Below are 24,039 nucleotides of genomic sequence, written 5' to 3'. Positions count from 1 at the left end.
AGCTTAGTCCCAGGAATAGTGAGATTTGTAGTCGCTTCAAAGTGTATGGGCTGTCCAAGGTAGAATGTATTCATCATGTGATCAGGAACCCAATCACCTAGGGAGTAAAAAGAAAGGGTGAGGACAGCTGAAGCATGCAGTTTAGGATTCACATTAAAAACCAAGGCACTACTTTGACATGTGGACTCAGAGAACCACAGTTCAGTGTAGCAGCAGAACCCTTATGATATGTGGATCACAATACATGCTGTAGTTAATACACTAAGCTCTACAGCCATTGCAGATGCTTACCATTAATTATTCTTAGGGCAAAGCTGTTCGGGGACTGGAGACTCTTGAAGCGAGTTTGATTCCTCCAAAGCGGACGAATACCGTGCTTGTAGACGTGGTGATACCTACAACAGGAAGAATCAAGCCAACGTGTTTTCAATGCAACATGCCTCTGGGACATTAGCTTTTTTAAACAGCTGTTAAAACCGGGGTTAAAGTCTGCTTTCACTACATAATCAGAAAGATGTTCCTTACCTATAGTAACGACACTGAAGGGGTACAGTGAATGGCATAGATCTCCGAATTGTACTGTTGTGGACAGACGGGACATATTTAAGGACGTTCTTGTAGACCAACTGTCCAGCTTCCATCTTGAAGGTGGTATAGAAAGAAAAAAAATTGAGCGTTACATCAGAAAGCAGATCAATAATTTGATTTTATTAGAAGTAATCTACACAAAGATAAAATCGTAACATTACGCATGGTTTTAAAAAGAAAGCCACCCCACACGGCCTGATGAACCTGTTGCTTGGAACAATTTTAAAGTAAAGAAAGAACACAGTCTCCAGCATGGCATACTCACAGACACCTGGCTTCCACATGCTTTCAGGTCATACGTAAAGAGAAGATACCCCTTAGAGACTCCATTGCTTCTGCAGCCGGTCCCCAGAGTCAGCTGGCCCGATTTACACTTGAACCCGTACATGTCAGTCCGTACCCTACATTGTGCTTCCACTGCACAACACGCGGACCGCCGCTGCAAGGCTGATGGGTAGCGGCCGGGGAACTGCAATAGGCTTGGGATTCATAACCCTTCGGAGCTCAGGCGGCACGGGCGCGTTGACAGGGATCACCCGAGGACTAAGCAGCTTGAAAGGAAAGGGAGTGACAGGCACTGGGATGCCATAAGGTGGAAAAAACCTTACAGGGTAAGGCCTTGATGGCACGGGATGTTGAACCAGAACGTGTTGAACCTCACGAGGGTCGGTCCCCTCACGTCGGTCTCCTCGCCGTGCGTCCCCTCACGAGGGTCGGTCTCCTCACTCGTGCGTCCTCACGAGGGTCGGTCTCCTCACGACGGGGTCGGTCTCCTCGCCGTGCGTCCCCTCACGAGGGTCGGTCTCCTCACGAGCGTCCCCTCACGAGGTCGGTCTCCTCACGAGGGTCACGAGGGTCGGTCCCGTGCGTCCCCTCACGAGGGTCGGTCTCCTCTCACGAGGGTCGGTCTCCTCGCCGTGCGTCCCCTCACGAGGGTCGGTCTCCTCGCCGTGCGTCCCCTCACGAGGGTCGGTCTCCTCACGAGGGTCGGTCTCCTCGCCGTGCGTCCCCTCACGAGGGTCTCCTCGGTGCGTCCCCTCACGAGGGTCGGTCTCCTCACCGTGCGTCCTCCTCACGAGTGCGTCCCCTCACGAGGGTCGGTCTCACGAGGGTCGGTCTCCTCACGAGGGTCGGTCTCCTCGCCGTCTCCTCGCCGTGCGTCCCCTCACTCACTCACGAGGGTCGGTCTCCTCGCCGTGCGTCCCCTCACGAGGGTCGGTCTCCTCGCCGTGCGTCCCCTCACGAGGGTCGGTCTCTCACGGGGGTGCGTCCCCTCACGAGGGTCGGTCTCCTCGCCGTGCGTCCCCTCACGAGGGTCGGTCTCCTCGCCGTGCGTCCCCTCACGAGGGTCGGTCTCCTCGCCGTGCGTCCCCTCACGAGGGTCGGTCTCCTCGCCGTGCGTCCCCTCACGAGGGTCGGTCTCCTCGCCGTGCGTCCCCTCACGAGGGTCGGTCTCCTCACGCCGCCGTGCGTCCCCTCACGAGGGTCGGTCTCCTCGTCGGTCCCTCACGAGGGTCGGTCTCCTCGCCGTGCGTCCCCTCACGAGGGTCGGTCTCCTCACGAGGGTCGGTCTCCTCGCCGTGCGTCCCCTCACGAGGGTCGGTCTCCTCGCCGTGCGTCCCCTCACGAGGGTCGGTCTCCTCGCCGTGCGTCCCCTCACGAGGGTCGGTCTCCTCACCGTGCGTCCCCTCACGCCGTGCGTCCCCTCACGAGGGTCGGTCTCCTCGCGAGGGTCGGTCTCCTCACGAGGGTCGGTCTCCTCGCGTGCGTCCCCTCACGAGGTCTCGGTCTCCTCGGTCTCCTCGCCGTGCGTCCCCTCACGAGGGTCGGTCTCCTCACGAGGGTCGCGTCTCCTCCTCGCCGTGCGTCCCCTCACGAGGGTCGGTCTCCTCGCCGTGCGTCCCCTCACGAGGGTCGGTCTCCTCGCCGTGCGTCCCCTCACGAGGGTCGGTCTCCTCGCCGTGCGTCCCCTCACGAGGGTCGGTCTCCTCGCCGTGCGTCCCCTCACGAGGGTCGGTCTCCTCGCCGTGCGTCCCCTCACGAGGGTCACGAGGGTCGGTCTCCTCGCCGTGCGTCTCCGCAAGAGGGTCGGTCCTGCCGTGCAATCCTGTTTCGATGTCATCCCAGGGTTGAGCCAGATTAAATTTGTTTTCTGCGCTGTACGTCTCTGTTTCGCCGTGCCCCGCAGAGCTCTGCGATGGAAAAATACCTACTACAAAAAAGCAGGAGAGAAGGAGAAAAAGCTGCATCGTCGGTAGAATGGAGCTGCGTAATGACCCGGACGCTCGCCCGCACCGGTCAAAAAACTCCATTATACACTTAGCAAGAACCAAAGAGATACCTTAGCTTTGCCCGACCACACTATTATAGCGCTGCCCATTAACGATAATCACCTCTGAACAATGCCAGCTAATTACCCCTGTAGTCAAATGCGACGATCACCTCTAACACCTTCACTGGACTCCCGTTAAATGACAGTTAAACCAGATGATTTTTCTTGAGTCCAAATGTTACCCTTCCTCTCATTCAATCACTTCCAATTACTGGTCCCAACATTTTTCTCCAAAACTTTAAAAAACAAGTCCCGATTTCCAACTGCGCCAGATAGCACTCGTTACAGAAACACACGGCAGTCATATTAAAAATATGGGTACAGAATAATATTGTGAGTCTAGGTTTCCATATTAAATAAAATAAATACTCCAAATGATATCAATTAAGATTGAAAATAGCTCTACACCTGGCTATAACATCTAGGTGAACCTGAGCACGCATTGGAAATGGAAGGCGCGTGGTCGCGCCGCAGTCAGAGGTTGTTTTTCTTAGTTTAATGCTAAAGCACCAGAGAGACAACAAACAACATGGAAAGTAAATTGTACATGATATGTTTTCTTTACTTAATATTATACTAAAATGTGTGTTTTCACATCTGAATTAATATTTGTTTTCCATGTTTACCAGTTTCAAAATGATTCAGATGGTGATATTTTCAGAAAATGGTTTTTAAATGGATATATAGACAATATATACTTAAGAATGTGTATTGTGATTCGTATTTAATTTGAAAGGAGTATATAAGATTATAAAAAAAAAAATGCTTTACTGAATCGTATTCAGTTTTACAGCGAGTTGTAAACGGCAAAGTTGACAGTAGCACTCAGTGAACCCTACTATATTTAAATAAGGAGCATGCTTAAAAAAAAAAAAAAAAAAAAAAAAAAAAAAAACACTGGATATTTTTTAAACTATTTTAAATGTGTGTGTCCCTGTTCTTAGCTTTGGAAATAGAGTCACCCCAGTGATACCCGTTATTTAATGTGCTTGCTGTAGTTCATCAACACCATGTACTGCAAACTATAAAATGCGTTACACAGTTTTGTTTAATTTTGTGGTCAGAAGGAGCCCCTAGTGCGTTGAATACAGTATTGTGTTTTGTCTCGCATTGGTACAGTGACATACGTTGTTTTTTAATATTTGCGTCCCTGCACAGCTTATTCTTGACACATCTGCAGAGTTCTATCATCAAGGATTAACTGTTTAATACTACAAGAACCAGATCTTTTCAGTGCCTTTCATATAAATATACCGTATCTACTGTATCTATCTATCTATCTCTCGATCTGGAGATAATATCTTTCAGTAAGAAATCACTCAAATGATTTGAGTGTTCTCAAAACTACCCGTTTTGACATATTCTTGGGAGAACTTGTCTTTTCTGAAAAGTAAAAGGTATGTAAATCAGAAGAGCTCTCTCTGTGTGTGTGTGTGTGTGTGTGTGTGTGTGTGTGTGTGTGTGTGTGTGTGTGTGTGTGTGTGTGTGTGTTACATGCTGTCAGATCAGGACTTCACCAACACTGAGCATGCGAGCTGCAGCATGCTATTTCCTGTATTACCACTGTACACAATTAAAGCTGCGGTCACCAGTTCAATACACAGCACTTGCAAAATATTTAAAATTATAAACATGCCGAGTTCATTGCAGTCATCCTCTGCATAGATTAACCATTCAGCAGAATGAGGCAACAAACAAGTCAGTACAGACACAACAAACCTGGTTGTAATGGGGTAGGGCTCGGATTTACAACAGCAGTTTAAGATTGCACATAGTTACTGCTACACCTGGCGGTCGCTGTTGGAAACACCGGTATGTGAGACGAAATGGTTGAAAACCACTGATTTGGATTAATGCTTTGTGCCACGGTTGAGTCAGTATAATGTTTATTGTTATTAAGGATAGCAGAAAGGGAACAGAAGGTTCGATTCCGAAGGGTTTTGAAGCAAAGTTCAAGTCATCACGCTTTTGGTTTCTCCTGTCCCATATGCGTAACATCGCACCAGATATGGGATGACGATACCTGGATGACGATGAAAACTACTGTTGAAACAACGTTCTCATGCATCTTCGTCTGGTGTTTAATGACAGCTATATTACCGTCTGAACCGACGTGCACCGGAAAACAAGTATTAAGGCATTGCCGATTGATATATATATATATATATATATATATATATATATATATATATATATATATATATATATATATATATATATATGATATAAACGTAGTGTAAAACAGCGTAAATGTAATTGGAAAGTTATGTGTTGTGTTTTAAATAGTTTGACAATAGGCGACATTCATTAAAACTTTCTCGATTTTATATGTAGCAGTATCACATATATTTATAGATTATAAATTGTTATACTTGGAAGTCATGGGATAGCAATTCGCGGTCAAAGCAAGATGTATATCAATTGTATTGTAATGCAATGCAAAAACAAATTTTCTCACTGATTCGTCCGTTTTTAATGGTAAATTATGATCTTTAACAACGTGTTTTTAATGAAATCCCTAAACCTGTTCGTTCTTTTATTATTATTATTATTATTATTATTATTATTATTATTATTATTATTATATTATTATTATTATTATTATTATACGGGTTATAAATGGATCATATATTGCCATATCCATATACCCTATCAATGTGCATGTGTGTGTGTTTGACACCATGAAAAACCTACAAGCAAGTGCATGACATTGCCTCCTCAACATAGCTAACTGGTGTACTGTAAAGCTTTGATTTAAATTATTTAAATTAAAGCAGAAAAGCAATGACACTTAATCATTTTCACGTGCCATCTTATTACCGGGGTTCGTTTCAGCTTTGAATGAAGCAAACAAAACGAAGTTGCCTTCGTGAAGTGCTGCTGACACCTCTGACTGGTTCGCCCTATCTGAACTGAAACACAAGATTCACGGAAAACCCCGAAGTAGGCAGGTCGCGATTTCCTTGCTTTCTGAGTCGCTTGTAGGAATTACCATACTCCCACCTGCTACCAGATGGCACTGTTGAGCGCCAAGCCCCAATTGCTTCGGGTAATGGGGAATCAACATTGAATCACCTATTCAATATCATGCTGGTGTGTGTCATAGATAAGCATACAGAACATGGAACATGGGATTTCTGGTTCATTTTAACATTACCTTTCTATTTCAACTAACAATAGAACTTCTCTGTTATTTTTAAATGTACATTTTACAAAGTAAACAGTTATTGCTCTGTTCAGTTAATTCTTCTGGTGTTATTGCTAAAAAAAAAAAAAAAAAAAAAAAAAAAAACATGATTAAAAATTTTAGGAAATAACATTTTTTTTCATTTTTTTTTTTTTTATTTTGTGCATTTTTACTCTAATAATTGATATATTACTTAAATATTTCGTTCTTTTAAGGTATGACACAAGGAGACAGAGTCCATCAATTACCTTCAATTCACTTGACAGAAAATGAGAAAAGAATATTATTTTGCCAGTATGAAACTTCAGGCAGCCCGAACCTCTTCTGGTACATCCAGGAACACAATAAAGCTCCAGAGCTCTTGCTCAATGAGTACCTAAACGATAATCCAAGATTTAAAGAGCGTTTCTCTGCATCTCATGACAAGAGTGAGAAGACCTTTAATCTGACTCTCTCTGCAGCTGTGCTGTCTGACTCTGCCACATACTTCTGTGCTGTGAGGCCCACACTGTGTCAGTCTGTATCTCACCTATACAAAAACTTCATTCTGCTTCCTCTTGTACTGGATTATAATCCAGCATGTGTTCTCATAGCAAGGCACCCTTATTGTGATTTATACACACTTATTAATCATATTAATGTTACACTCATTTAATCACACAATGTGTCTGTAGCAAGTAGGACAAGTTATGTCCTTGCTGACAGTGATGTTGAAAACATCAAATACTACAACAGTATCCCCATGCATTTCTAGTCAATATCAGGCTATTTAGTTTCTGCATTCAAACCTAACTCTCATTTGCCATGCCATGGGTCACTTCTGTCACCTTTAGCATCCTTATACATTACTGTGAAAAGGAGGTGTACCGATATTTTGGAATGAAGGGAGGAGTCACGCACAACTCGAGAAGGAGGGGCGCGCGCCTCAAAGAGGAGTGAGGCGTGACAAGAGGATTGTTGTGTGCGAAATGGAAATGAAATGCCCAACTCACAGTAAGTAACAACAACAGAAGCTATTCAACAAATGATGTGCTCGTGCCTCAGTCTGTGCTGATTGGGTGAGGGAAAGGGGCGTGTCTTCTGCGCTGAAGAAGTGAAGAACTGTTATGAGCTCTACATCTTTCCCTCAGTAGATGCTGGCTGGTTGAATACAAACCTAAACACTGTCTGTGTCCTTTCTGAACTGAAGAACGCTGATCACAATGGTTCTCATTGTCTTGTTTAGTCTTTATTTTGGTAATTATTCATTTGCAATGCATTACTTTCCTATTCCATACTCTGTGATGCTCTCAGTGAACTGCTCCTAACCACTGTGGTTCATTTCCAGGGCTGAGTTGCGTCCATGGAAGGCTCTCCAAACATGTGAGGAGACCCAGGAAACCAAGATCTACTGCAATTACTCTCTGTCAAATAACGCATACACTGAGTATCTGTTCTGGTATCAGCAGATACCAGGGAGGAATCCCACATATATTCTCCATCGCTATAAAGCAAGTGGTGGCAGCGTGGAGCTCAGATCTGAAGAATCTGATAGAAGGTTTATAGGACACTTGAATACTTCAACAAAGATGACTTATTTGTCAAACTCAAACATGCAGCTGTCTGACTGCACTCTACTACTGTGCACTGGGGATCAAAGTGATGCTGATTAAAGTGCAGCTGCTTACACAAACCTCTGTGGAAACCCTACAATTCACACACATGTGTTCAGAAAACCTGTGGATGTTCATATTTATGGCATGTCTGGAAGCAGATCTTTACAAATCAATGAAAACTTTAATTCCCTGTGCATGCTTCAATATTGAACACTATTCAACACTTACATTGTGTTGCCAGTCAGATGGGATTTCATCAATCCAGAATAATCCAAAAAGAATAATCCAACAATATTATCCAAACTGAGATTCCAAAAACCCAAACCAGTGAAATATTAGTATTTGTATTATTTTTGTGATCAAAAGTTTGTTATTGAGGGAAAAATAGAATATATCAAAATAGAGAGCCCCCCAATGTACATTTTTCACCCAGCTGCCTCCCCCAGCATTATAGAAAAACAGAACAACATTAACAGTGCCAAGGTCCTTTCCACCACCCACCTCTCCACAAAAAATCCACACAGAAGACATCCATAGTTTTGTTCAGTCTGTAAACCAAAGAGAAGAAAGACAAACTTGACCATGTCTACCCATGTAAAAGCAACCAGTAGAAAATTACTTGAAGAGTATAGTATCACATCTGATAATAAAAAAACTGGGGTCCCAAAAAAAAAATGATTCAGATTCAGAAACGGATCTTAAAAGGATTTCTCGTCAAGTCACTAAAGCGGTAGGTAATGATGATGTTTCAGAACCTGAAACATTAAAAGATGATCTGCTTGTTACTTCAGATGCCATACTGCCTGAGACTACCTGGGATAGGACAAGAGCTCTGCGTCATACTGACCTGCTCTTTGTCTGTCTCAGTATACAGACCCTAGGACAACCCCTCTCAAAGCAGTGTTTGCCACATTGGATTGTGGACACAGTCTCGACTGCGTATGATGATGCTGGCTTGCCCCCGCCTGGTAGGGTAGCCGCACACTCCACTAAAGGGGTGGCTTGGGCCCTCTTCAGAGGGGCCTCTCTGTTCAATATTTGTACTGTGGCTAGCTCGGCTACGCAGCATGATTTCTCCAGGTTCTACCTCCTTCATGTGTTAGATACTGCCCTGCCTTCGTTAGGCACAAGGGTCCTTGAGGGTGTAAGCTCACACCGCTAACCCTTGGGTTATGTGGATCTGATGAGTCCCTCATATGCTGCCGTTCCTTGTCCTTCCCGATGGCTCTGGTATACACTATTCCATACATAATGTCCTTGGTAGTCGTCTTTGAATTGAAAGGGAATGTTAGGTTACTTACCATAACCTTGGTTCCCTGAAAGAGAAAACGACCACCAACCGCGGTGTCGCATGGGTCACTGTGACAAAGTGCCCGCCCATGTGTATATTATCTGTTATGTTGCATGTGGTTTGTTAAATGTTAGTGTATAGTCATTGGTACACGGGATATAAACGGGTCTGTAACACGAGTGTTTAAAATGTATATTTGTATTTAGGCACGGGATTGTACATCACTTCACGTACATTTAAAGTAGTTAATATGTGAGCACGAGTTTGCACATAATTAATTCACTTGCTGGGATTCAAGTGAATAATTAATTAGTAATTGAATCCCAGCACAACAGTATATATATATATATATATATATATATATATATATATATATATATATATATATATATAGATGCACGTTTTCACATACTTGCAGTTGGGTGTTCAGTGAGTGGAGAACGTGATTGGAGACGGAGGAAATATGAAGTATAATAATAATAATAACGTATAGTAAAATATATCTGCTCACCACATTTTTTGTTTAGTATTAGTCCATTGTGTTTGTCTGTTTATTTTGGCTACCAGTGCCGTGTCCTGTTTCTGTTTGTTTGATCAACCCTTTTATTTTGCAATAAACCGGCGCAAGCAAGCGCCATCACCATTTCATTTCATCCGTCCTGTTTTGTGTTTTCATTTTCTGGTCCTGACGCCGCCCACTTCGGCCGTCTTTGTGACACGCCTCCATTTGGAGACCAGAAGAGGTGGTTTTGTGAAAAAAAAAAAAAAAAAATTTTTGTGAATTTTGTTTTTTGCATACGCAACATAACAGATAATATACACAGGGGCGGGCACTTTGTCACAGTCACCCTCACGTGTTCGATTTGAAAAAGAGAAATCGCTTCCTCAGGATGAAGGTTTTAATCCCTCAGTGGGCAGGACTGAGTGCATCATTTCGTGAAGGAGCCTATCAGCAGCTCTGGTATAGAGAGCTCAGCGATACATACCCAGTGGGCAGGCATATCCCATACATAATGTTGTTGGTGGTCATCTTCTCTTTCAGGGAACCAGGGTTAGGGTAAGTAACCATCACACCATGCAGGCACTGCCAAGAAAAGGCAGTCCCTCAAAACTCATCGCTCCAACAAGAAAGAGACTCATGAGAGAAGCCACATAGAGGCCAACAATCATTTTGAAGGAGCTACAGAGTTCAGTGGATGGGAGTGGAGTAATGGTGCACCAGTCAACCATATCAAGAGCTCTGCATAACATAAGAACATAAGAAAGTTTACAAACGAGACGAAGCCATTCGGCCCATCTTGCTCGTTTGGTTGTTAGTAGCTTATTGATCCCAAAATCTCATCAAGCAGCTTCTTGAAGGAAGGGTGTTAGCTTCAACAACATTACCATACACTGGCCTGTATGGGAGGGTGGCAAGAAAGAAGCCGTTACTCAAAAAGTACCATCTGAAAGCACGTCTGGAGTTTGCCAGAAAGCATGAGAGTGACCCAGCTGCGATGTGGGAAAAGGTTTTGTGTTCAGATGAGACCAAGATAGAGCTTTTTGGCCAAAACTCAAAGCACTATGTGTGGCGCAAACCTAACATTGCCCATGCCTCAAGACATATCATCCCTCCAGTGAAGTATGGTGGTGGCAGCATCATGCTGTGGGGATGCTTCTCATCAGCAGGGACTGGGCATCTTGTTACAACCGAAGGAAGAATGGATGGAGCAAAATACAGGAGAATACTGCAAGAGAATCTGCTTCAGTCTGCTAAAAAATTGAAGCTTGGGAGGAAATTCACCTTTCAGCAGGAGAATGATCCCAAGCACAAGGCCAAAGCAACATTGGAGTGGCTCAAGAACAAAAAGGTGAATGTCCTACAGTGACCCAGTCAAAGTCCTGATCTCAATTCCATTGAGAATCTGTGGCACTATTTAAAAATTGTGGTCCACAAGCGTCGTCCAAACAACCTGAACAGCCTGGAGCAAATCTGCCAAGAAGAATGGGCAAAAATCACTCCGACACAGTGTGCAAAGTGGTAAAACTTACCCAAAAGACTTAAAGCTGTTATTGCAGCGAAAGGTGGCTCTAACAAATACTAATGTGTGGGGGTTGAATACTTATGCAAGTAAGATATTTCAGTTTTTTATTTTTCTTAAAAATATTTCGCAACATAAAACCAATGTCACCTTACAATAATTGATTTTGAGTTTAAGTGTTTTGAAATAAAATATCGAACCGAATGAAATTTCAATGTAGCATTTGTAATTCAGATATATGACAGAATTGGTCAGGGGTCTGAATACTTTTGCAAGGCACTGTATGTTCTTTGAACACACTCACACAGGGTCTGGGGTTCTTTTCAGTGCCTCAGTTTATTCACCAAAATTAGTAAGAAAGAAGGATTTGAGAGAGAGGTAACACAAGGGAAGGGTACAAATGAATACAGCAGGTAAAGATAGAAATAGAGTTTTGTTTTAAAGATAGGTGAACAATCTTATACAGAGCAAGAGGGTGGTGGCGGCCTCTGTAAGAAACAGATACACATTTTCATTCAGGACCTGCCACCTCCCCACGTGTTACATCATCTCTTGTTAAACAGTCAAATTTAACATGTTCTATACACACATTTGACTAAATCAACAATAGCGAAATCATACCTTTATTACGTGAAAGTATACACCCCTGCTATTTCTCTTTTCAGGTTTTACAGAAAATATGCGCAAACAGTGCTTCAACAGAGCTCTTCCTCCATCCAGCAATATTCGCGCCCTGCTGAAACTGTTCTGATGCACTCTCTTTTAACTCGGTGCCTTAAAGGGATAGTCCTGCATTTGGCCGATATATAAAAAGACACTTGCTTCTAACCACCCGGTCACACACACACACACACACACACACACACACACACACACACACACACACACACACACACACACATATATATATATATATATATATATATATATATATATATATATATATTATATATATATATATATATATATATATATATATATATATATATATATATATATATATATAATAAACGCTGATTCTTAAATAGACGCCGGTCTCCAATAGGCTCCGGGGCTACTGGCAAATATTGTAAATAAACGCTGGGGTGTTTATTTAAAGCTCTATGGTAAGCAAAGGATACATTTAATCTCAATTTGCGTTTCGTAGCTGACCAGTTCTGGACTATGGACAGTGTTGACTTTATCCTCTTTCAATTTGATCAATTATTGATAATACAAACATTTATTTACTCATATCATAGAGATTACATGGATCAAATGGCTGAATGGAAGAGCATTGCATGTAGCAGATACCTTGATTGAGCAGGACCCTTCTCAATGCACTTCTCACACAGGTCAGCACAGTGAGCTCTATTCATCAATCTGTCACTCCCAGCATCCTTTATTAAGGAGGTCTTACAGATTTCCTCCAAGGTTGTTGATACATCAAAGCCTTCTTTTCATTTTTTGACTGCAGGATCAAGTCTTTAAGAAGAAATACAGAAGTTTTAAAAAAACTGACAATTGTTTTTTTTCCTAGTTTACATACTATTAACTGTCAATTATTACTAAGCAGTGACTCATCTTTGTTTAGTACATTTTAAAGATAACTTCCCTGTCGTTTTTTAATACAAGTTTCGAACCAACCTAAACCCTTCTCAGAGAAAATTGACTAATGAGGAAAAGGCTTTCTGATCTTCGTTTTTGAAAAAAAAGGACTGTTCTCGAAAAACAAAATCTCAAAACCTACACATTGCTGAATGCAGCCCATTGTCAATTCAACACGCCCTGTGCAGAATATGCGAGGTACTACTGAGCACTGATGCCCTCAGTAATTCATTCAATAATCAGCCTGCAAAAAATATGAACTGCAACGTGCAGCTGAACATCATCGGAATGCAGATGAGCTGAGCAACCACCTGGTGGCAATGGAGGACAGCAACTACACCGTGTAGGGCAGGGGCACTGGTTTTCATGACATCACCTCTATAGAAATACATGGTTCACAGTTCCAGCTTCAGATTGCACCAGACAGTAGAGGGAGGTTTGTCGTGTTGAGAATGGAACAGGAACGTACTTGGGTTACTCTGCAGCTGTTCTGTTTAAGCATAAGTAGGTCCATGTATACATATTGGTTATGCAATTTGTCAAACACGTGTGTCAGTTAAACGAGGCAGTCTTCCCAGCGACAGCGAGTGGAAGCGACAGCGAGTGGGAGAAGTACAGGCGTGGAAAAGTACAGAGCAGTTTCGAAGCAGTTGGAAAGCAGGTTGACGGCTGCAGAAGAAACTAAACTTCAAAAAAAAAAAAAACCTCAACATGGTCTTCAAGCCAGTAATCTGTGACACCTGCTTGATGTGGGAAATCCGAGAAAACCCAGCGGAGCTAAACCAAGTGTGCGTAAAGTGCCGCGCGATCCAGGATTTGCATAAACTAGTAAGTATGCTAGAAATGGAGCTGGAAGAAGTGAGACAGCAACAGGATCTTGAGGAACTGGCACACCGACAATTCATGGAAGTCTGCATCACCCCTAACAGACTGAAAGCCACCAGGGAGATAGAAGGTCAGAACAGCTGGGTTCAGGTAGGCAGAAGCAGGGAAAAAAAGAAACTTCGTCAAACACAACCACCAGAAATCAAAACAACCAACAGATTTGAGTCACTTCAGAATTTTGATGAGCAGAACCAACAACAAGAGAATGAAAGGAACAACATCCAGGACCCTATTGACAGTGGTGACCAGACAGCAAAAAGAAGGGAGGTCATGATTGTTGGGGACTCCATATTGCGAAACACAGCAAGTTCAATTCGCAGTTTGGACCCCCTTACTACAACAGTGTGCTGCCTTCCGGGAGCCTCGGTCAAGCACATCACTGAGAACGTGGACAGGCTCCTAGAACGAACAGGAGACGACCCGGTAGTAGTCGTCCACATTGGTACAAACAACATTGGAAGAGACAGACCAAAATCCCTGCAAAACAAATTCAGAGAGCTAGGAAGGAAATTAAAAGAGAAAACCAAAACTGTGGTATTTTCTGGTATACTACCCGCACCTTGCAAAGGACCATATGGACAGCTGGAAATAATTAATCAAAACGCATGGCTGAAGACGTGGTGCACACGGGAAGGCTTCACCTATCTTGATCATTGGACCACATTCTACAATGAGGACTATCTGTATAGACGGGATGGACTGCATTTAAATAACAAGGGAACTAGTCTACTCGGAGAAAAGATCCTCGAGCAGGTTCAGAAGCATTTAAACTAGAAAGGAAGGGGGGAGAAATCAACAAAAAAACAGAAGGGAGACCGCATCAAAACAAGAACAACAACTCAGGTAAGACAACCATTAAATGTATTTATCTAAATGCTAGAAGTATCAGAAACAAAATTCTAGAACTTGAAGCTACTGCACTAACAGGTAACTATGATGTGATAGGTGTTACAGAAACGTGGTTATCTGAGAGTGATGGGGACGAATATAATATTTGTGGGTATACACTGTATAGGAAAGACAGGCAGGACAGAAGAGGAGGAGGGGTAGCGCTATACATAAGAAACAGTCTTGAAGCCCAGGTGTTAAACCTGGACAAAGAAAATAAAACCGAATCAATATGGGTCAGAATAACAGACAAAAATTCAAAAGGCATAATAATAGGAGCATGCTATAGACCGCCAGATTCAGACGGTGAGCACAATAATCTGTTATACAATGACATTAGAAATGTGTGTAGCAAAGGAGAAGCCATACTAATGGGGGATTTCAACTTCCCCCAAATAAAATGGGAAAACCCGGTGGGTAGCGCGAAGGATGAAATAGAAATGGTGGAAATGACAAATGACTGCTTCCTAACACAATTTGTCAAGGCACCCACTAGAGGGGAGGCATGCCTTGATTTAGTCTTTTCAAATAACGAAGATAGAATAACTAAAACAGAGGTCAGAGAACCACTGGCAAACTCAGACCACAACATGGTCTCATTTGAAGTGTTTTTTAAATCCCCAAAAGTAAAGACTAAAGCTAAGGTTTACAATTTTAGAAAAGCAAACTATGAAGGTATGAAACAGAGACTAACAGAAGTAGATTGGAGTAAAATAGAGAAAACACCCACAGAAGAAGGATGGTTGTTCTTCAAAAATGTAGTACTAGAGGCGCAAAACAATTATATCCCTAAAGTAGACAAATCTAAATGTAAAACTAAATTGCCAAAATGGTTTAATAGATCAATTAAAAAAAATATTCAGCGAAAAAAGGCACTTTACAGAGCATTAAAAAAGGACCAAAAAGAAAGTACGCAGAAAGAGTACACAGAACTGCAAACGCAAGTCAAAAAGGAAGTTAGAAAGGCCAAGAGAGAAATAGAAATGAACATTGCTAAGGGAGCTAAAACCAATTCCAAAATGTTTTTCCAATATTACAACAGCAAGAGAACATTCAAAGAGGAGATTAAATGTTTAAGAGATACAAATGGCAAAATCGTAGAGGAAGAAAAAAAAATAGCAAATATGTTAAATGATTACTTTTCACAAGTTTTTACAAAGGAAGATACTGACAACATGCCCCACATGTCATCCAGTTCCTATCCAGTTTTAAATAACTTTAGCATAACTGAGGCAGAAGTGTTAAAGGGACTAGGAGCTCTTAAAATAAACAAATCCCCTGGGCCGGATGAGATCCTCCCAGTAGTACTCAAAGAAATGAAAGAAGTAATTTACAAACCGCTAACCAAGATCATGCAGCAGTCTCTTGACACAGGGGTGGTACCGACAGACTGGAAAATTGCAAACGTAATACCGATCCACAAAAAGGGAAACAAAACTGAACCAGGTAACTACAGACCAGTAAGCCTGACTTCTATTATATGCAAACTTATGGAAACTATAATAAGATCCAAAATGGAAAATTACCTATATGGTAACAGGGTACTGGGAGACAGTCAACATGGTTTTAGGAAAGGGAGATCGTGCCTAACTAACTTGCTTGATTTTTTTTTGAGGATGCAACATCGATAATGGATAATTGCAAAGCATATGACATGGTTTATTTAGATTTCCAGAAAGCTTTTGACAAAGTCCCGCACAAAAGATTAATTCTCAAACTGAACGCAGTTGGGATTCAAGGAAACACATGTACATGGATTAGGGAGTGGTTAACATGTAGAAAACAGAAAGTACTGATTAGAGGAAAAACCTCAGAATGGAGTGTGGTAACCAGCGGTGTACCACAGGGATCAGTATTAGGTCCTCTGCTATTCCTAATCTACATTAATGATTTAGATTCTGGTATAGTAAGCAAACTTGTTAAATTTGCAGACGACACAAAAGTAGGAGGAGTGGCAAACACTGTTGCAGCAGCAAAGGTCATTCAAAATGATCTAGACAAGATTCAGAACTGGGCAGACACATGGCAAATGACATTTAATAGAGAAAAGTGTAAGGTACTGCACGCAGGAAATAAAAATGTACATTATAAATATCATATTGGAGATACTGAAATTGGAGAAGGAATCTATGAAAAAGACCTAGGAGTTTTTGTTGACTCAGAGATGTCTTCATCTAGACAATGTGGGGAAGCTATAAAAAAGGCTAACAAGATGCTCGGATACATTGTGAAAAGTGTTGAATTTAAATCAAGGGAAGTAATGTTAAAACTGTACAATGCACTAGTAAGACCTCATCTTGAATATTGTGTTCAGTTCTGGTCACCTCGCTATAAAAAAGATATTGCTGCTCTAGAAAGAGTGCAAAGAAGAGCGACCAGAATTATTCCGGGCTTAAAAGGCATGTCATATGCAGACAGGCTAAAAGAATTGAATCTGTTCAGTCTTGAACAAAGAAGACTACGTGGCGACCTAATTCAAGCATTCAAAATTCTAAAAGGTATTGACAGTGTCGACCCAAGGGACTTTTTCAGCCTGAAAAAAGAAACAAGGACCAGGGGTCACAAATGGAGTTTAGAAAAAGGGGCATTCAGAACAGAAAATAGGAGACACTTTTTTACACAGAGAATTGTGAGGGTCTGGAATCAACTCCCCAGTAATGTTGTTGAAGCTGACACCCTGGGATCCTTCAAGAAGCTGCTTGATGAGATTTTGGGATCAATAAGCTACTAACAACCAAACGAGCAAGATGGGCCGAATGGCCTCCTCTCGTTTGTAAACTTTCTTATGTTCTTATGTTCTTAATAAAAAGATCATTCGGCAGTCGGTCATCTTCAGGAGCTTCGATGAGAATCAGCTGATTTTTCCCATCATCTGAGACTTTGGCTTTTCCCTCAACCACCTGTACGGTACCAGGGGTTATGGTCACTGGCAAGCAACCCAGCGTCTGAATGGTTCCTATTGGCCCTCTGGCTGTCTGCAAGAGTTCTCTCTCTTTCTTGATGTAAGTATCGAGGCACAAGGCATCAATCTTTACTTTCCTGGCATAATTATCTCCTGCTCGGTCGCGACAAACACGAGCCAGTATCCCAAATATGGCAGCATTTGTCCCTATTAGGCAAGGGATATGGTTAGGGGAACCAGTAGAAGGACAAACCAGGGCTAAGGTTTCTAATGTCTGCTGCACACCCACAACATCTTCAGGGAATTCCAGGAATACATTTATATATCCCAGATATGGGTACTGTCCCTCCCCAAGGCCCCAGATAGTAAGACCAGTAAATGGGTACAATGGTAGGTGACTGAGGTGCTCACTGTAGTAATGCTCAAAGATTATTGTAACCTGTTATCCAGTGTCAAGAATGGCACAGCATGGGTGACCTTCTATTCGCACAGTTACTTCTGTCTTAGGGCCACACAGACCAGCAGGCCATGAATTTGTTGGTGTATTTCCCACAGTGTTACTTTCCAGGCTAAATATCTCCTTTGAGTCTGAGTGCGCTTTTGAAGATAGGGGCCCAGGGCACTCCTTTACTGGGTCCCTTCGTAGTTTCCCAACTTATTCCCATACATGGCTTCAAGACATTCAGCAACCAAAGTAGCATTGCCAGTGTTAACACACTCCTTTATCCTATGACCATCCAATCCACAATGGTAGCAAAAGGATCTGAATGCTATGATAGTAGTTGGACATGACTGTCTTTCAGCAGAGGGGAGGTTTGTTCCATCTTGTCCAGTTCCTTCAGCTGAATTCTCCCTCTTGTAGAATGGCTGACGACCCCTTGTACGGACATCTTGGCGTGGCTGGGCATCCTGATAGTGATGCTGCTGCTGCACAGTCAGGGATGACATTTGTTTCCTAATCTCCTGTAGCTGCACTAACCCTAACCCTAACCCTAACCTTAGGCTATCCATTTCTGCATTAGGGGCTGGCGTGACATCAGGTGTGTTAGCATGATGCACTCTAATGGGCACTGTGGGGGGGGGGGGGGGGGGTTTGCTTGAGGCTCTCTCCTCTTCCTCTCTGATCTCTTTTATCAGAACAGAAAATGTGGGAGGATTATTTTGCTGTTCTTTAAGCCAGAGTTTAACTAGGCACATGTCAGAGTATATGGCTCCTTTAAGTAGCTGATGTAAGCGTGCTTTTCCTAATGCACCACCTTCTATGCCTCCCTTCACATATACTTTCTGTAACAACTTCTCCAACCGGGCCAAGGATATAGACAGCTTTTCTCCCTGCTTCTGCATGGTAGTGCGAAATCGTAAATATAAGTCCTCTCTGCTCTCTGTGTTTCCAAACATGTGCTCAAGTCTACTGAGGTATTCTTGAGCTGATGCATCCGGGTTTGCCACACGCAGTGGTCTGACAACATCAAGAGCAGGGCCTCTCAGACTTTCCACTAGCCTTTTCATCTTTTCTCCTTCTCCACACTGCCATTCTTGGATCATGTGTGCTGCTTGGTCCATCCAGGTGTCATAGTCATCCTCCTGGCTAGGGGTGGGCTTGACGCCAAAGAACACTCTAAGCCGTTTGTAGGAAGTGCCTTCTGGAGATGGCTTCAGAGCTTTTTCAAGTGCTTTCCCAATAGTAGATAGTGGGTCTTATGTACCGCTCGTTGATGAGACTGCTTGAACTCCAGCTACTTCTTGAAGATCGTTCAATGTCTTTCCTTAGGTCTCCAAAAACTTTTGCAGCTTCTTTTTGAAATCTGGAGTTGGAGTTTGGGGGTCAGGTATTAAAAGTACTTGCTGCAACGTCAAAGGGGGACCATCAATATCTGTATCTATGGTCTCTGTCAAGTCCACCTCAACCAGATCTTTGTCACTGCAACACAGTGCGAACCACTGATCATCATTCAGGTTGTAATATCTTCCCAAACACTTTACTCTTTGCAAATCATCACTAGTGCGGAGTACTTCTAATAATTTTTGTGTGGTAATGTTCTCAGGGAAATTGCCTACCCAGAAAGCACGTGGTGGAGCAACACCTTCGGCAGCGCACCATGCAAGTAACTTAATTTTGTCCATTTCGATGGCTCAGAAACAACAACAGCAATGCTGGTCAAACTAAATGGTTTCACAATTACTGCTAGCTTAGCAATTAGACTCCCAGCGGAGCCTCCATTATGTAAGGGGTTAATTTTCGTATTGCATAATATGCAGCAGGTGTGATGGTAAACAGGAGCTCCTTACCCGCTGTCCTCTCTGGTGTTGTAGAGGTCTCGGCGGCCTGGGTTTTTGTGTAAAAATGCGGCTTGAACACGTGGTGCCTCCAGGGGAATATAGGATCCCTCACCTTAACTCTCCAGCTGTATTTCTGAAGAGGTATTGTGCAGTAACACAGGCAATTCTTCACTTCAATATTATAATGACACCAAAAACCTTTTTTTTTTCTCTAGTTAACTCTAAATATCATTTAACTATACAGGGGAGTATTACAGTAGTAAGAGTATTAACAATTATACACAGCTTAACATATATACACAAACAAATTACACACCAATAGTATACTATAACAACAATGATTGGGTTTATTATAGTAATATAGATTATATTGCTAAATAAATGCAGTTCAGTTTAAAGGGCAACAAACACTATAGAATAAAGAAAATGGTGCTATTCAATCCATATCCCTCCCACTGTGCACATGTATTGTTTGTTGTATTTTTACAGTCAATGTTCCTGTTGTGCAGAACTAGTTCTGTGTTTTATTTCATTGGAGTACTCTTATTTTCCACGAGGTTTGTGAATGTCATTGACTTGCAGGCTGAATGTATTTTTCGTTGTTTAACTGTCGTTCCGTCTTTCGTGTTTTTAGCTGCCAATTATTCATTCCAATCAAACGTAATTTTCCTCAAATTCACAATACATTCCCCGATATATCTTCTCCCTATTCACAGAGGAATATCCCAAAATTCAAACTGACCTGAGATCTGTTTTTCTCTTTTGTGGCGAGTGTGGGCAAAGCTGCAGGGTCGGCTGTCTAGTCTGCAGTCAATGTGAGTGCCCCCTGTGTCAGGCGGCGTGCAACGTGAGCAGTATCGTTTTATTCAAACTAGTGTTTTCTTTTTCATTTGTAGAAGCATCCAGCTATTGGATACTAGGTATTTACAGATTTATTTAACCTGTAATAGTTTTGACAGTGAAAGCGTCGCTCCACCGTCTGTATGGGGTATTTCCGGTTATTTTCTCCCGACCAACTCCCAGACATCGGTTTTCAGTCTCGGGTCTTCTTCTTCTCTCCCCTGCTCAGCTCAAAAATTGAGATGCACATCCTGTCCACATGTCATCACAGGCAGAGGCACAGATTCCCTGCGGTCCTAAAGAGCTCAGTCACTCTACCATAGCTATACAAATAACCTGCTTTGCTGAAGGGGGTTACACATGAATAAAACATCAATCTTTCAATTCTCCTACAAATTGTGACTGCCCTCCAGTGCTCACCAGCATAGCTGTCTCTGTCCTTCCTCTGAGTTAGACCTGAACTGTCACTGTCAGCTTCTCAAGTCCGATGGAGAAGGAAACCCCTTGAAAAGGGTGAAGGGTGTTTTTAGACTCCACTGCACTAGAGTCTGCAAAGATGTGATGTTTAACAAGCCATGAGGAAACACTACAAACTCTCATGCAGTGTGGAAGACTGCAGAAAAGAATGAGAGCAAAACAGATAAGTAGCATTTGTAATTTTCAAAATTTTCGAATACTTCATAATCGTTGAAGCTATCTGATGCAGCAAGAGCTGAAACTACATCCGTTCATCTTCCAGGGACAGGTTTCTTGCTAGCCACTCTTTAAACCTCTGGTGCACTTGTATAATTATGCTCTTTAGATTAGGCGGCTTCTGCACACACGAAGTGAACAAATAGTTTGATCACAGGTTTTAGAGTACGAGGTGACCGAGTGCTTAAGGCGATAACTTGCTAATCCTTTGTGCTTTGCAGGCGTGGTTTTGAATCCAATCCTCCTCACTCACTTTTTTCTGTTTCTTTTCTCTTTTCTTTTGAGAAAAGTATTTATCCTGCGACTATAGGACAGTATGTGTCTCTGTTGGGAGTACAGTAACAAAATGTGACACAAACTCAGCATAAACTGAGGTGCTGAAAAATGTATAACACAAGACACCGCTGGGATTTAAACCCAAGATCTCCTGTTTACTAGACAGGCGCTTTAACCATCTAAGCCACGACGCCCTGCATCTCTCAAAGAAATGTGTTCCAGAGACCTGTGAAATTAAATGTATTGGACATTGGCTTGACTACTCGTTCTCTACTACAATTGATGACTCTAAAATTAAGCACGGGACATTTCTGAAAGTAAACAGATAAGAGAATCTGTATTGTATTTTAAATGACCAATTGCACCCTTGTGGTGTAGAAATATGACATTTGGTATAGTTCACATTATCAAAACATATAGTTAGATTCATGTCCCACCGAGATTTGAACTCAGATCGCTGGATCGCTTCTCGTTTTCTTTTCTTTTGACAGAAGTGTTTATCCTGTGACTATAGGACAGAATAAATAACAGGTTCTATAAAAATCAAGAAAGCTCAGTTTGTAAAGTGAGGACAACAAGTAATAAAAAACACATTTTATTTAGACAAAATGTTACAGCTTTTACCTATAGCAGCAGATTTGATAGCAGCAACCTTTAACTATAACAGCAGGGTTTTAACCAATAGCGATCCCATCAGACCCTAAGTATTAGGATACTTTAAGCTAGACAACATCACACCAACACTTCTAAGTAAAAAAAGATAATGATTTTCACAGCACAATTCCAAAAGGAAAATCTTAAACACTTTTAAGTAACACCCTTCAAAACGAGTAGTGATTTCCACAAGCAGAATTCCAAACAGTAAAATATCAAACACTAAATAACACATTTTAAAAACTTATAGTAGACAGTGATTTTCATATAAAAAAACAACAGAAAGCTTCATGCAACCTAAAAATGCCAAATGCCTAATATCTCCAATAGCTGCTATTTTAGTTAAGACACAGGCTGATAAAGTGCAAGGGTGCAATCAAGAGTTAACAGGCCGCTTATAAATATATATTGTAAACACATACACAGTTAGAATAATCAGGACAAAGACACTACTCTAAAAGTCTAAAACAACCACTAACACAGGAAAGGTCTGGTCGGATTGAAACAACTGGAGAAGAAGGGGTAGCATCAGCGTCAATGACATCGGAGGACCCAAAATCAGCAGGCAAAGTTCCCTCAGAAGCATCAATAGCCTCAGGAACAGCAGATCCTATAGACGCAGTAGGGACAGGAACCTCTCCTCCAGGAATATCACATTCATTGGTAGCCGGTCTTCCCCCTAGAGGCTGCAGTACCCCAAGAAAAGACAAACCCACCCCGGGATACCCCCACAGAGATGAGCTTCCCTGGACAGAGGACGGTTCCCCTTCCACTATGGGTTTGACTGGAGGAAAAAGACAGGGAGTTAATAAATTACGATGGAGCACCCACTCATCTCCTATCCCATCTTCGCTTTTAACAACATAAACAGGCAAATCAGAATTTGACTGTTTTACAATATAGTATGGTTCTGCCTCCCATCTATCTGCTAATTTGCCTTTTCCCCGGTAGCGTTTATTTCTGACCAACACTCTCTGCCCTGGTATTAATGGGCCTTCCTGAGCTTTCTTATCAAAGTGGTGCTTCTGTGCACTAGCAGCTTGTTCTGAAGGCCAGTTCCCCAGCCTTCCCATAAGCATAACACATCCTTTTATGATGCTGCTGTACCCACCCATCCACAGTCTGTCCCTCCCCAGACCATTCAAGGGTCAGATCAATGGTAAACGAGCATATCTTTCATACATCAAGTAAAAAGGAGCAAAACATGTGTAAGTATTAACAGTTTTCTTGTAAGCATGTACCATTACCAAAACAAAGTCAGAGAACTTGTACCTTTTTTCCCTCCCCAATGTGGCCAACATGTTCAACAAGGTACGATTAAAATGCTAACATTGTCCATTCCCAGCAGGATGATACAGTGTCGTACATGATTACTTTACGCCATACAGATCACAGAGCTCCCTCATAACCTACAATTCAGAGTTTGGACCTTGATCAGAATGAAATTGCAAGGGGTAGCCATAATGTAATACAAAGTTCTGCCACAGGGCCCTAGCCGTTGTAACTGCAGTCTGATTTCTAGTAAAATGATCAGTGATCACTAAGATATGTCCATAGAAACTAATTGTAGAGCTGCAGATGTAGTGAAAGGCACTCATGGGGCATGCTCTGGGGAGTCTTCCGGGTACAACACTGCTGACACTGCGCACACCACTGCTGAATATCAGCCTGCATATTAGTCCAATAAAAGCGTGTCCTCACTAACCCCATGTCTTCTCAGCCCCAAAATGACCAGCATGATCATGTAGTTGTTCCAGTACCAAATTCTTACAGTTGGCGTGTACCACCACTTGCTGTATTACTTCAAGGGTTCGTGGGTACTTATACTCTCGACATAGTAATCCACTCCTTATGTGCAACCTCCTCCATTGCTTCAATTACTGATGGCCCTCCAAAAACTGATCATTTCTCTCTTGCCAGTTAGGGAACCTTCGTTTTACTTTCAATTGTAACACTACACTCACCCCTGGGTCCTCTAGCTGCGCCTGCTTCCATCCACAGTCTGGGAAGACTTCAAGTA

The 24,039-nt window shown here is 42.4% G+C and overlaps 1 protein-coding gene and 1 non-coding gene across 2 annotated transcripts in view; both read right to left on the bottom strand.

The window, feature by feature from the left end:
• Positions 1 to 24,039, bottom strand: part of LOC121299468 (sodium- and chloride-dependent GABA transporter 2-like) — a 749,163-nt gene that overhangs the window by 323,033 nt on the left and 402,091 nt on the right. The gene's annotated exons all lie outside the window — the stretch shown is intronic.
• Positions 21,486 to 21,559, bottom strand: trnat-agu. Its single transcript has one exon. It is a non-coding gene; the product is annotated as a tRNA-Thr (tRNA).

This window comes from Polyodon spathula, chromosome 25 (genome assembly GCF_017654505.1).
Source record: "Polyodon spathula isolate WHYD16114869_AA chromosome 25, ASM1765450v1, whole genome shotgun sequence".
Taxonomy (NCBI): domain Eukaryota; kingdom Metazoa; phylum Chordata; class Actinopteri; order Acipenseriformes; family Polyodontidae; genus Polyodon; species Polyodon spathula.
The sequence above is the reverse complement of the archived record's forward strand: the minus strand, read 5'-3'. Positions and strand labels throughout refer to the sequence as shown.